General features: G+C 39.5%; 1 protein-coding gene across 1 annotated transcript in view; it reads right to left on the reverse strand.

The window, feature by feature from the left end:
* Positions 1-15,852, reverse strand: part of TMEFF1 (transmembrane protein with EGF like and two follistatin like domains 1) — a 117,734-nt gene that overhangs the window by 48,779 nt on the left and 53,103 nt on the right. The window lies entirely within an intron of this gene.

Consider the following 15,852-nt stretch of genomic DNA (forward strand, 5'->3'; position numbering starts at 1 on the left):
CCTCTTTTTGCTTTACTCTCCACAAAGATCCTGAGGAAGAAAAGCTAAATGATCAGAATTTCTCTGCCCAGTTTTCCAGTCTCTGCCAGAGCCACACTGTTATCCTTCAGACTAAAAATAAACCCAAGTGTGTTTAAACTATTATAATTTGCTTGCACTGTAGGAGCCAAAGTAATGAACCAGAGAGGTGTGTCTTAGCTGCTGCATAAAAATATGGAGCACAAATGCAGCTCCCGTCTCCATAACCTTGCAGCAGAGGCACAGCTGGTAAGAGGGAAACCAAGTGGCCATACACACCAACTGCACGGGCTCTAGATCCAGTCTAAAGGTTGCCTAAATGGCTTCAAGTTTTTCTGGGCATCACAGTCCAAGGCTAGATTTAAAGCAGAATAAATATATTCTTTTGAAATAAGTATTTGATTTGAACTATATATAGGAGAGAGCAAAAGAAGGTATCAGTAGGATAATGGAAGTGGTCAGTGTTATCCTAAATGTGACCACGTCAAGCTGTGTGGGAACAGTGCTGGTACTATCAATTCCAATGAAAAGGTGAAAATTACACCAAGGGTCTAGAAGAATCCCCTGCTACTGTTAAATGTGCAGTGATATACAAGGATATAATTTAAAGATGTCTGTGCTATAGCTCAAGCCATAAACCTTCAGGACTCTACAGCAAGTATGATCCACTAAAGAGATTCATTGACAGGGGTGTGATTTAAAATAATGCCTTTGACTTTTAATAAGCAAGCCCTATCCAGAAAACTGGCTTAAAGAAAGAACTGAGCACGAACCATTCAGAAATGGGGAAAGGTAGGTCAAAAGAAGAAGAAAATAATCCTCGCTGCCACTTTGAGTCTTAAACTGCCAATCACCCTCCTCCTCACAGCAGTGTCAGCGCTTTGGTATGACAGTGACAGACACCCTGGAAAACTGCTCCTATGTCTTTATGTAGCATTATACACCCACACATATGGTTTATATAAATACATAAATAAACAATAATTACAGTAATAAATTTTACCATATGGCATATCCTTCTATATTTAATATAGCATTATTATGTAGTTTTTTCATAGCACTGAAGTTACAGGATTACAGCTCAATGCAAAGTCCAATTATAATCCACATATTTTTTTTCAACTGTGAGAATAAATTGAAAAACATACCAATTCTTTTTCCCTTATAGGTCCATCATTCCCAAAGGCATAAATGAGGAGGGCGATGTGTGTAACGCTGGGCAGATAGGTAACCTGGTTGCCATCACAACCCTGTGTGTGTGATTGCTAATGTTATTCTTAATGTCACCGTTTATCAAGCATGACTGCTGAGTTGTAGGCACCAAGCTAATGTGACAGAACATCGCAGCTTTTCAATTTAATGTGTTCATAACTCACTCCTGAAGGAAATGTCCCTTTCTTTTTCTTCATGAAGACCTGTTCTACGAAGACGAACAAACTAGCAAAATTAATTAAGAGGAAACAATTGTCATATCTGAAAGTGTCCACCTTTAGGTGACATCACATTTGAGAAAATGCAATTATAAAAAGGAGTAACCATACAGACAAACGAACAGCTTTCACAATTCTGTTTTTATCAGGTTAGGAAAATAACGAGATGCTGATCCACCCTTCTCAACTCTCAATGGAGGCTGCTGGACTCAGTGCTTTGCAACATCCTACCTGGTACCCCCAATCAGCAGAAGAAACCCCTTGGCAGTTCAGCTCCTGCTTGAATTCCTGAGGGTCTACACAATGTCCAAGTGCCAAACCAATGCAGTGTAGATTTTTCCTCAATATCAGTGTCCTCTGGTGTGGAGAGACCAAACGAACACCCAGAAAGGAGTCTCTTCACCATAGTGGTGGGCAAGGGACCTTACTTTTCTGCAAAGGAGGGGAAGGATGTACTGGGGTCAGAAGGAGACCCCAGCTATCAGTTCAGCTATGGTTACTTCATTTTAGGAGTGGACTGTTTTTCTTTCCACAAAAATCATAAATACTGATTAAAAGCTTTATGACATGAAATGAATGTTGTTTAGGAAAGGTCATGCAGAGACCAGGAGCCAGCATGGTTTTCCAAAGTTGTACAAAAGACAAGATACCCTGGTGACCGGCACTTGAACATGACAGATGAACTTTATTCTATGGCAGAATGTCACCTAATCCCTTATTCTATTCAATGGCAAACTCCAGCAGCAGCAAAATCAAGCCTCCGACACGTGCACAATTGCATCTGATGAAATCGCAAGCACTGGGAAGTGTGGTGGCCATAATGACTTCCACATACAAAAATGAATAGATGTGGATGGATGCTAATAGAGTGAAGAAGAAGTGTAGATGTCTTGCATGTCTGAAATATGCTCTCTTTCCAGTGGATTCCCCAAAGACAGAGAATTAAAGCCGAGTTTCTGCAACTATTTCCAGAAGAACGGAATCATTATCATCGTATATGAGAACAGACCTATGAGACGAGAAAGAACATGTAGCAAATGGTTTAGGGTAATTTCTCACATGTTTCTTTAATGCCTATCACAACTCATTTCCTAGACTTTTAGCAGATATAAATAAGAGAAAGCCTCAGTGTGATTCATTACGCACAGTGAGAATATGGTAGGTTGGAACCCATCAATTCCCAAGGGAAAATATAATTAGTGCAATTAAATCAGGCTTCCAAATTTATGATAAAATTAGTGTCCACAGACCTGAAATGAAGTATTAAAAATGATTTGTTAGTATCTGTTCAGCCAGTATACTTCCTGGTTCTGCAATGACTGAATGGCACAAAGCAGCCTGCAAAGATCCACAGTAAGGTCTTTTAGGTTTGGGATTTTTTCTCTTTTGAATAGAACTCATCCTGTGATAATTTGATACATCACTAAAAATGAGGAAAGGTTTCTCTGTTTTGACTCCTTTCAGAGAATTTGAAGTACAGCTCAATACAAGTATCTGGAGATCGGTTTTTTCCCTGTGACCTCAACGTGCATTGCTCTGAGGCTCTTGTTATAAGCTAAATTACATGCCAAAATTATAAACATGAAGATGAAATCAAATTTGTACCTTTAAGTATATCAAACATGCTGCTTCCATCTGGATATGTTGAGAATAAAGTAAAATCTAAGATGGTCAGATGTGTTAACTTTGCTTTTTCAAAACTCATGTTTCTTCTGTGGTTAGCAATAGTACACAATAATGATGAATGGATATAAGGAACCAACAAATACCTTTCCCACGTGAAAGTGAGCATTTGGGTTTAGTAGCTGTGCTCCCAGCTTTGTCCCTTTTGAATACTGAAACTGTGCTTGAGAAAAAAAAATCTCTTTGCCTGCCTGCCTGTCTCTTGCTATGGGTAAGACCCCAAACAGGAGAGCTGCCAGAACTCCTCGTGCCTTTTGCACTTGGCCTACGGGTTTGGTAAAAGAGGGGAAGCAACTACCATCACTCGCATGAGAGGGAAAAGGCGAGGCATCTCACTGCTGCTTTCCTGTCCTCCAAACAGTTAGTTCTTTGTGAAGCCAAGTTTTAAATTAGGAAGTATGACCTCTCGTGGAGGTCATGTACAGACATATACACACACACAGACCCGGGCAAGTTCATAAAGAGTCTATAACTCTACAGGTTAAAAGAACTCCCAAAATTGTAAGAACTGTTGAGTTGAGTCAACAGTGGCTTGGGAAAAGGCTCAGGAAAGATTATGTTGCAAAGGATATATTAGAGCCCACAAAATCTACTGGAGTTAGTGCTGTTTTGACTGGATGAGTTCTCAGGACCACAGTTGAGAGGTTAAAGAGAATCAAAATCTGATGAGCAGAAAACCTATAATCTACTCAGTTTTGGGAGTCAAACCTTATGACTCTGTTTTGGCTTTGGCAAATCATTGGCTTTTTTTGGTTTTGGCAATTTTTCTGGTTTTGACAGATTATTTATAAATTAATGGAAAACCAAACGGGGGGAACCCCCAACAAAATCTTTCCCTTAAGGGTTATAAAGCTGAGGTGTTCACAACTACAGTAATAACCCAAGTCTTAAATCTAACTCTTGAATAAAGCTTCACCTGCCAGTCACACCCTCTGCCCCACAATAAAGATGATAGCCAGAGCCAGGCCTTTGCCCCCATGGTTTCCAAGCCCAGCCTGCCCATTTCAATCATGAAGGTGAGTTCAAGTGGCATCACAGGTAAAGAAAGTCACTGCAAAACAGATTCTCCAGGGGAGCATTTTGAATGTCCCTAGGATACCTCCGCTTACTTCCAGCTGCCAGCTCAGAACAAAACAGCACAATTCTCCTGTAAATCCTACCAATTCCGTGCAGACATATGAGCATCCCAGCTGGTAGTAGCTTCAGTCCCTTTAGATTTCTATCACCTACAGTGACTTTGACATTAGTTCAGACACTTAGCTCACATGCACACATCTAAACATAAACATTTACATTTAGATGTCTTAATCTGCAAGTTCAGCCCCATCCCACTGCTTTTCAAAGTGCATCCAGAACAGTCATTCCTGCAGTAAGTCATGAAAATGCTTACAGACCTGTTTCACCCAGGCTGTGGACAGAAGGCATAATTTTGGGAGTACTCATGTGTGATCTAGTTGTTCTGTCACTAGATACATGTTTGAAGTGAGGCAGTGTAAAAGTTATTCCCCATTGCAGCAACTGGGTACAAATCTCACAGAAAAACAGAAGTTACAGCTGTATGCAACAGAACTTGTTTCTATTTATTTTATTACAGGTCTTCAACTCCCAACTGTTCCTTCTGTACCAGTTTCCCTCCTTAGCCAATCTTTCTCTGCAGCTGCTCCACTACCATTTCAGTGCTCACTTCAAAACATCAGAGAACATCAGAAACATCAGAAAACATTCAAGAAACAAACTTTTGCTTTGAAAATTGAATTAAGAAATATAAGGGGAAAAAATATCTCTGAACTAGGTGGGTCCTTTTGTAAAGCCACTGTGGAAGTAAGGATCCAGCCCAGACCCTGAAAAGCAGTGTTTCCCATACTGGCATTACACTACCCTAAGAGTAAGATTAGCTAAGAATATCTTTTTTTTCTAGACACTTTGTGGTTTCTTTTAAGTATCGAAGAAGCCATGTATTGGACTACTAGTTTGCACAGCAGAAATGTGGACAGGGACACAGATTTGGGGACACAGATACACACACAAGTCTCAATTCTTTGCAGAAGATGTAAAGGTTGTTGAATGGTGGACACAGAAGAGTTCTTATTTCTTCTCCAGCTTCAGATTGCCACATCCACCAGCACAAACCTGACATCTCTTACCACAAATTCTGTGCTCTGTTTCTGTAGCAAAAAGCAAAACTAGGAGCCAAACTCACCTAACATACACCAAATACTGAAGGTGAAGTGTTCTTCCACCTGCTTTGTGCCTGTGTGGTGAAGTTGGTTTATTTTAAAACAAGCCAGCACAGACAGCTCAGATGTGTACATGCACACAAACTGTGATGGGGGAAAGGAAGCCCTCGGGCTTTGCAACATTTTCTTTGACATCTGTCACTGATACCATTGCAAGAAAACACTGAGTATTTACTCCTGCTTTTTCTCAATGTCATGGTCATAAGGTGTTTCCCTGAAATAAAATTCATCCTAGCAGAAAGTGAGTGAGCAGCCACTGCTACCTGTCCCTTGGTCAAGGAGGACAGAATCATAGAATCATAGTGCTGGAGCAGGTCCAGAGAAGAGCAACAAGCCTGGTGAAGGGACTCGAGCACAAGTCCTATGAGGAGAGGCTGAGGGAGCTGAGGATGTTTACCCTGGAGAAGAGGAGGCTCAGGGGAGACCTCATCACTCTACTACTCCCTGAAAGGAGGTTGTAGCCAGGTGGGCATCAGTCTCTTCTCCCAGGCTCTGCCAGTGCAGGTTTAGCTTGGATATTAGGAATAAAGTTTTTACAGAGAGAGTAATCAGACATTGGAATGGGCTGCCCAGGGAGGTGGTGGATTCACCGTCCCTGGAGGTTTTTAAGATGAGGCTGGATGTGGCACTGAGTGCCATGGTCTAGTAACTACGGCAGTGTTGGATTAAGGGTTGGACTTGATGATCTTGGAGGTCTTTTCCAACCTGGTTGATTCTATGATTCTCTGATCATAAAATATCCTGAGTTGCAAGGGACCCACAAGGATCCTCAAGTCCAACTCCTGGCCCTGCACAGGACCATCCCCAAGAGTCACACCATGTGCCTGAGAGCATTGTCCGAATGCTTCTTGAATTCAAGACTGGCTTGGTGCTCTGACCACTTCCCTGGGGAGACCGTTCCAGTGCCCAGACATTCTCTGGGTGAAGAACCTTTTTCTAATATGTAGAAAAGGTAGATATTAGGAAATATACCTTAGAAATACCTAAGCCTCCCCTGATACAGCTTCATGCCGTTCTATCAGGTCCTTTCACTGGTCACTGCAGAGAAGAGATCAGTATCTGCCCCTCTGCTTCCCCTCATGAAGAAGCTGTAGACGACAATCAGGTCTCCCCTCAGGCTCCTCTCCTCCAGGCTGAACAAGCCAAGTGACCTCAGCTGCTCCTTGTATGGCTCCCCCTCTAGACCTTTCACCATCTTCTTTGCCCTCCTTTGAACAGATGCCTGGCTTTAGAACTGCAACCAAAGGAGCAAGTGTTGTTTCTTGCTTCATGGGTTAGAGAACAAGGTATTACTAAAATGCGGTGCCTTCAGAACCCTGATCTTCCCAAACATGTATGTGTCATTGGCAAAACCTGAGTTTACCATTTATTTGGTAACTAATAAACAATCTCTACATTAGGGTTTCCAGAGCATTTTACTATCCCGATGTTTCAGCAGTTGTGGATTATGTAAATCACAATAATTTGCATTGTAGAGCTTTTGTCTGCTGAATTTCTTCTCAGAAATTGTCAGAGATTATGGGTAAAGAAAAATAGAGCAGACAAACCCCTCAGACAAAATTAGCAATTATTTGTCCACATAAATAATAGTTGTTTGTGTCAGGCAAGGCAAAGTAAGACAGAATGGATCATACTGTATGTTCATGTGAAAAATTATGTTTTTCAGAAAAGAAAGCAAACAGTAAGACAAACTACTGGGAAATCGGGCAGAAAGAGGATGCCACTCAGACACTGTACATCCCCTTTGAAGATGGCTGTTGTCATTGACTTCAGGTGACATTTTAGCATGAAAAATTTATAGGAAATTAAGAACGTGGGCGTGGAAAGAGAAGAACACAGAAAAGAGTGGTTTTTTTAAAAAGACATCAGAGAAAAAGAAGAGGAAAATGAAAATACATAACCCAGGACAACCTAAAAGAAATGTAAGTTTTAAATGATCAAAACAGTTAAAAGTCAGTTATATGCGAAAAAAAAAATTAAAATGAATTTACCCTAAAAAGCCATAGACAACTGTAATCTAATGGAGTTGAGATACTTCCGAACATTTTTTTAATTGGTCAATTAATGGATGCCTTGGGTGACTGATGGCAAATCTACTGTTTTCAAAACAACCTTAAGCAGTATTACAGGTCTAGCAAAACCCATTTTGCTATGTCTTAGTGTAATATTTAATGCTCACTTGTGCAGAAATAAGAAAAAAGCTGTGCTTTGGCTCTTGAGAATGCTATCTGAGTGAATAAAGCTTGAAATATTTCTCTAAAGCTACTATTACCAGACTGCATTAGCTCTTGATTGCTTAAGTGCTGTCCAATATATCTAGGATGATTATACTCTCACAGTTCTAATCACTACAGTCTCCTTCTAGAACAGAGGAAAAACTGAACGCATACATGCTGCTAAAGGAATTAGTATTCTTGCACACAATAGGAAACCACAGCAAATTTTAACAACTAGCACTCACACAGCAAGATAGCAAGACTGGCTTCAAACCCGAGAGTCTCCGACACTGCAATATTCACATTACTAGTGTGCCTCAGACTAACTCTATTCAGTGTGAGAAAAGTAAGGAAAGTGTCACAGTGACGAATGTTTGTATGACAGTTCCGTCAAAACATTGGATGCAGCCAATGGTGCATTTCTGTTTCCATCGAGGAAAAAAGAAGTATTTGCAGAGAAAGTTAAGGTACTCTTTTTCTTATATTAAAAGCTTTGACAATATTTCAGAAATTCTGTATAATCTGTAGGTGAATATTTCATCAAATGGTACAAAATCGCAAGCTGTGGAGTTGGTTGGAGACAGGGAAAGATGCAGAAGGAACCTGGAATGATTTTCTCTCTCATAAATACTTTTGTGTCAAGGTCAGGCAATACAGCAATCTGGCCTTCAGGACATGGCTCTGATGTGCTTCTCCATCAGTGGCTATCCAGGATACCGACTTCGAAACTTGCTTACAAAGCAGAATATGTCTTACTACAAAAAATTATTGAATGTGATTATGCAAGGCCATTATAAAAAAGTTACTAAGTCATGGCATATTTTTACATAAAATTAAAATATTAGAAAAGAAACATGCTCATATAGCATATTTATAGCAAGATTGATTACAATATACATTATCAATCTTTAGTTTCTAAGGAAACCAAGGCTGTGTAGGAGCAGCAACTCTCCAAACATGTCTCCATTGGTTTGTTCCAATAACTTTTGCACTCACTAGGAAATGCCAGCCAAATCTGACAGTGATAGAGGCCCGAGACAATGAGCTTCCTACAAGTTCATGGAAAATCAGTGGTTGCTCAGAAAGAAGGGATCCAATATCATTGTCAATTGGAGGAACTGAGAGCACATACATCGGGACAAGGCTCATGACAAGATCACAAACGCATGTGATGTGTTTCTTTTCAGAAACACATGCAAATAAGTGTCATTGACTGTTTTCCACTCATGGCACTGTTATGGTCCTTGCATCTTGGAAAATTAACCTTGGATCATGTAAACACACGGACTTTTAGGATACTGGATAACCTGTGCTGCTGAATGCTAATGCCTATACAAATGGATGTATTCTGGCAGGTTAACCTTAAAAATAGTGCTCTTACACTTTATCAGCCCTTTTCAACTTGTGGGACTCCTAGGAAATTTTTCATTTGCATAAATTATACTGTTAATTCCTGACAGTTGTGCAGCATGTGCAATTAGAGTCAGTGAGAAAACGTTATTTGTCCTTGTTCCCTTAATGTTCCCTTGCTCTTTTGCTCTGTCTCTCAGTCTGCAGAGTAGATGGCCAAATAACAAAAACATTTCCAAGAAACTTGCTAAGGGTCTTATATCTCTCCTCTCCCCTGTCCCTCACGTTGCTTTCTAGCATCATTGCCTATATAAGAACACAGTAGGTGATCATAGTGCTCCCATGGAAGCTATAGCTTCAGCTAATGAATTCTTGTCCAGAAGAAATCTTTAATGCCAGATACAAAGCAAGGTGAACTCTTCAGTCTTGTTCATAAAGTAAATCCGATTGTTACTTCCCTAAGCCTGTAGAGGAATGGCAAGCTGATCAAACACTGAAACAACAGAGCTCTCACTTATGCTCCTGAAGAACCTGAAGACTGAAGCAAAGTGAAATGGCAATAATAACAGATCCTAAAGGAACTAATTACCTTCTATAAACATTGCAGGGAATTTCTTCTTTGATTTGTAGGTGACATACTTAACAAGTTGATTCTGAACTGCAAAGTTATATTGATCAAATTCTGATCCCATTCCTGGCACAAAAGTTGAAGGCATGTAGTCTAGGGACCAGCTTGCCAGACTAAGAGGTGGAATTCAGGTGTCATGCTCTCTATTGTCATCAAGTCTCAGAATTACAGTATTTGCTTACAGGTGGGGGATGGATGGATAACGGATCCTCACTTTCATTTCTTCTAGAGCAGAAGAGAAACAAGCCCTGGTGTGAACAGTGCTATGTTGTAGACAAGACATAGCCTTTCTATAACCGTTACAGTCATCTCCCCTTTTTGATCACTGCCTTCAGAGCTCTGGGCTGCAGTCAGGAAAAGAGCCTTCATCCCTGTGAACAATCATCAGGGAAGCAGTAAGAGGGCCTGATAACAACTCAGAAGAAGCCTGAGCACATCCAAAGTGTGTCCATTTACCACAGGGTCCATATATTTTCTTCACTCTCAAGATCATGCCAACATATGCTTGACTTCAACACTGTGGAAGCCCTAGCACAGAGTTCATTTTACCTCATTTTAAAGACATTTGGGAGGACTGGGAAATCAAAGCCAACTATAATTACTCACTAACCTCACCACTTTCCCTTTCTCTTATTCTTCTTGTGGTTTCAGTGTCAGAGAAATGTTTATAAAGAGCAGTTGAGTCTTGATCCTTGCAAGCTCCACAGGCAAGCATGTTCACAGCTGTGGTTGTCAGCTAATACACGTAGGGATGAACTGATCTTCTGGGAGCCATTTTCTGGTGACTTATTTCAAAAACTTTAAAATAAATTCAGTAATGATTTTTTTTAAATAAAAAATCTCCCAAGGATAATGGAAAACACTTAAGAGAAAACTGCTGGGCTTTCATGGATAAAGAAACACAGCACTTACATAGATAATATAGCACCACTCAGGTTATTACACATGCTCTGCTTACTACACAAGTAATAAATGACTGCCAGAAATTTTATGTTTCATGGGAAAAAAAACCCCCAAAATATTTTAAAAATGCAAAATAAAAATATATATATATATACATACATACATTCTAAAACCCAAATTTTCAGTATTGGCTCCTATGCTACTGTCCTTCCAGTCCACTTTTCCATTTATCACTTTTTTTTTTTAGAGTTACAAAGACAGAAAAAAAAGAAAGCTATCTGGACTGTGAAGTCCTTGCATTTCTCAGCTATGAACCCAAGAAAAATAGGTGTCTTTTGATGAATTCTGTAGAAAATACTGTTTTCTACAAAATGGTTTTCAATGAAGAACAACTCTATTTGAAAGGGTGTTTTGCCACTTGGGATACATAATTTGAGGCTCCAATCCATAAATGCCTGGGTAGAGACCTAACCTTGAGCATCTGTGATATCTAAATAAGCTTAATGGAACTGATCATGTGCAAGACAAAGAAAGCCTTTAAGTGCTTGTAGGATCAAGGACACAAGCAATTTTTGAGGACCTGATTTTTATGCAAATAGTAATTAACTTGACTAGGGCTTCCGTCTGTTGGTTACAAATGTGTAGAAATACAGAGTGAAAAAATATTTTAAAGCACTGTTTATTCCTCAGTTTTTAAACTTTCCCTTAAAAGCAGCCGAAAATATCTGACAAAGAGTTGTCAGATAGTGTATTAATCTAACTCTTAATTATTCACTTTCTACAGGAAAAACGCTGAAGTCTGCAAGATGATTTGATAGCAGAAATCTAAAATGTTGCTTCAAATAGCTTAAATTTTAAATAATACTCATAGCTCCCAGTCACTATCATTAACAGCTATGTGAAATATCGTAATACTTAGCGGTTGCAGTGGAGATCAGATCCTACTTCTAAAAGACATGGGTGAGAACCAGTCCATTACTTACAGCATAAGTGCAGAAGTCATACAAACTTTAATAAAGATTCGATAATATCGTCTCCATTTCAGTGGATGTACATGAGGAAGAAAAGTATGCATAGAGAGAATGATTTATCCAAGGCTACACCACAAGGCCAAGGCAGGATACCACAACAGAACTTGTCCCTTTCCAATTGTTTTGCTACAAGGTCATCTTTTATCTTTCTCATCACCTTCCCTTTAATAGAAATACCTTCAATACCACAGCTAGAAAATCATTATAATCACCAAAAAATGAATCAGACATAAAATGATTTAGGGAGTACACATCAGTCATTTTAAAATGGGAGAGAAAAAATTAATACTAACTCACTCAGGCTACTAATGCTAACTAAAGAGCCATGTTGATGTATTAATGCAGCTTGCAGGACTCATTTGGTGTATTCAAATAGCTGATAATCACTGCTCAGAATTCAAACTGTGCTGCTGTGATAGAGTCTAATGCAGACAGTGCCATGCAAACCCAGAAATATGTCTCATAGCCTCCACTGGGAAAAACTCTTGTTTGTTCAGGAACACAACATAGTAGGGGGTTGGCTCTTGAGCAGCAACACATGAAAAAAAATGAGGAGCCTGAACAGACTTTTGGCATGTGCTTTGCCTTAGGGAAGTTAGGACAGAGGGGCAAAGACAAATGAGAGGACAAATGGGCTTGAATCAAATATAGATAACATTTTTCAGAAAGGACACTGTCTTTGTGAGAGTGTGAGGAAAAGGATCTTTGCTTGCAGCTCCCACCTGAGTGGTCTTAATAGAGCAGTCAGTGTCCCTGTGCACCCAGGACCAGTTTTCTAATGGAGACACCTCAACCCACCCTCTCTTTCTTTCCAGTCACCTGAGATTTTCAGGAGCTGATCCATTCCTCAGATAAACTCTAAGAGAAACCACTCCTGCAACTCTCAGCCATGAGTGTAGCTCAAGGCTGACTGAACATAGGGAGAAACCTGCTGCATCCAGAAAATCCAACTGACATTTTCCAAAAATGCCACCTGTCATCTGAAGATGAGGGGGGTAACAAAGATTTAGAATTCCGAAGAAGGTATGGAAACTGTAAACCTGGCACACATCCTATTTTTAAGTTTGTAAAAGTGGAAACTTACACACATATTTCTGGAAAAAAAAGTAAATTTCATGTCTGCATAACCTCCACACTAGAGGGACTACAGATCAAACTTGACAGATTATGGTCATGGGATAGGAAGACCCTCATCCCAGAACCAAATTTCAAATCTAATTCAAGTTAGCAGTGCCTGACATTAATTTTCTATCTGGAAGAATCTGACTTGCCTTCACCAGAGAAAATCAGTAAAGCATTTCCCATGCCACAGGTACTCATTCAGAGCTACTTGTGAAAACTGTTCTGGCAGCTTTGCAGAGGTGGGCCATCATCTTCATCTGAATAGCTAAGCGGATAGATGGGTTGAACACTTGGTGAGGGATTCAACATCACAAGTGCCCTTCTGCACTAGCGTTTTCAATGTTAATAGAGACTGACAAAGCTGAGGCAAAGAAAAAACTTATAGAAAACAGTTTTCTTGCAATGATAATGATTATGAATGTTTTCCATAATCTCAGTCAAGCTCTTTGAGCAAGATCTCCACTGATGCTGCTGATCGATTCTTTGTATACAGGATTACGGAAGGGCCTGTGAAAACAAATAACTGGAAACATCTTCCCTCCAATTCCCTAATGCTGTTCACGACAGTTTCATATAAACACAACCTTACTTGTAACCAGGTGAGGGAAATCAGCAGGGCCTCATGGCCATCTCTTACATATTATATTCTGCTCCCAGCAGCTGTAAATTCAACACTTCGCTAGGCATTAAATTTACTCTCAAGAAACATTTTCCAAGAGAGGTGACAGAGTTATTGCACTGTTGCAGCTGTGGAGACAGATGGCAGCATGCCAAAACTCCAACGAAATTTTAAATTAAGAATTTGACCATCTGCTATAGGTGGGGAAAAACGGGTTTTATGCTCAGGCTCCTCCCTTAGTTTTGTAATTTCGGAGGTCCTTAAATGCACGATCTGGTGTGCAACAGATACCATATGCTTTCCAACAATTTCTCATTTGCAACTGATAAGTGCTAGAATGTCTTAAATATTCAAGAAAACCAGGAATTACTTCTTAAATTGCATTATGCTCTGCTATTACTCAGGCCATGACAAAGCAGGGTAGTATTTCGCAAAAACTTCCAGTTACTTTGGGATACCCCCAATAACAAAATCTGCTTAGGCTTAGTTACTTATTACTTGAAACAGGAGCAACAAGAACGTAACATTTTTCACCACCTGCATCCTAACTAGCTCTTCAATCAACATTTATAGCTGATGTATCTTTAAACATCAGGTAAACTGTTTAACAGCTTGAGATGTATGAAAAAATGGAAGGAGGACTATCTGCAGATAGGAAACCATATTTTTGACGTCTGACCCTCATATAAGAATGCTACAAAATTCTCAGTAAATACAGAACTGGAAACTTTTTATTAATGCTTATATGCATTGACTATATTGCTTTTATATAATTCTAAATCACAGCCTACAAGAATGGTGGAAGAGTATAAAAATGGACCTAAGGTATCACATTATACATTCATAGATTGGAAAACACACAATGCATTGGAACAGAGATGAATATGGCAGGTCCTGACACTAAAATATGTACTCCAGTAGCTCATTTAATTAACAGTGAATAAGAACCCTTAAAGAAGGATGCTGCTTAAGTGTATACTCTAATACTGAATTTTAATTGTATATATCATTATAATCCTCCATGCCTTATTCAAATGATCACTCTTATTTCTATTTTTGCTATATGAAGTGGGGGGAAGAACAAAGCCCCTGAATACAACTAGAGCCACGTATTATTAGACTTTCTAGGGGATATTTGCACAGCCCATGGGCTCCGTTTTTCTTTCCTCTGCTTCTGTCTGCACAATGTTCTGTGAAATATGTTTGGGGTTTCTACATCCATTAAGTGCACACCTTTAAAGAAGTCCAGATCAAAGGGCCCCATGAACAGGTTGAAAGAACTCCCTTCTACCATCCAAAATGACACCAGAGACACTCTAATGGCATTTAAATCCCAAATACTATATCTGCACCCTACCTCGGCCTCTTGTGCACAGAACAAAGACATTTGCAATACTGACTGTGTTGGAACAGTGTTTTTTTCTAGAATGCTCTTTGCAATCAGAAGACTTAGATGACATACCTTTAGAATACTAAAAACTCACAAAAAACTATTATAAACAGGCCGGATTGTTTAGGGACAGAGAAATCACATTTCCACAGCAGTGACCTTTTAGGATTATTTCAGAGAAATGCCAAGGAAACTTAGCCAAGTCTTATTTTTAGTACTTTTTGAGTACATTTTAGTAGCTTTTGAAAAGAATCATACCTGATATTGATGGGTAATTATGCAGTAACTTTATCAACTTTCTACTCCTATTAAGTTTTTGTCACCCCGTGCAGCTTTCTCATAAAAATGGATTTGGGGCTAATCTCTGGGTGATTTGGTGACAGTGGAAAAACATTCTGTCTACATGAGGCTGTCTGAAACATTAAGGTATCAAACATATGAATCTGCTATTATGCCACTGCAGGACTTAAAAAATATTATTAATATGTATTCTGTAATACCTAAGACGTCTGCAGGGCTTTGAAACAGATGAACACAAATTTCAAAGGCAAGGTAAATAGTAATTCAGTTAGATCAAAATACAGAAAGAATAGATAATGAAGAACAGTGCCAAGAGTCAGAAAAAAATGTCAGGCATTAACAATAAATCAGAAGAAAAACTCTTGAGAGGGGTTCAGTAATGCCTCTTAGCTGCCCCACGTAATAAGAGTTTTCAGCATTGTTTGCTGGCCATGTTATCTTTCTAAAATTTATTTCAAATCATAAATTTAACATCTTTAAATTTAGAGTTTAGACGTTCATTAACATGACTCACAGCTGAGTGCTTTTAGGAGATTTGGGGGGAAAGAGTGGGCTACAAGTGCTGCCTGTTTAGAACAGCAAGAGTCTTTTGTGATGTCTTCTACTGGTGCCATGCAATTTTACAAATTTTTGCGCATTTAGAACTTCCGACCTTTTCTCACAGTTCATGCAGCTTTTTGAAACAGCCATTAACCAACACATTAACATGAAAACCAAATCGCTTTTTGTCCAATGCCATTATAAGACACTTCTTGACGTGCTTATGCAAACCCATACTACTGATTTCCAGGGCTGTTCCACTGTACACGCCTGAGCTATGGTTTTGTACGGATAACAGTAAGCGGCTCCTACGCTGAGCACATCCATCAATGCTGCCCTGGGATCATTCCTTCAGCACGCAGGAGAGAGGTAACAGGGGACTGAA

The sequence above is a fragment of the Myiozetetes cayanensis genome, unplaced genomic scaffold, assembly GCF_022539395.1.
Source record: "Myiozetetes cayanensis isolate MyiCay16 unplaced genomic scaffold, myiCay2020 scf1, whole genome shotgun sequence".
In the NCBI taxonomy this organism is placed as follows: domain Eukaryota; kingdom Metazoa; phylum Chordata; class Aves; order Passeriformes; family Tyrannidae; genus Myiozetetes; species Myiozetetes cayanensis.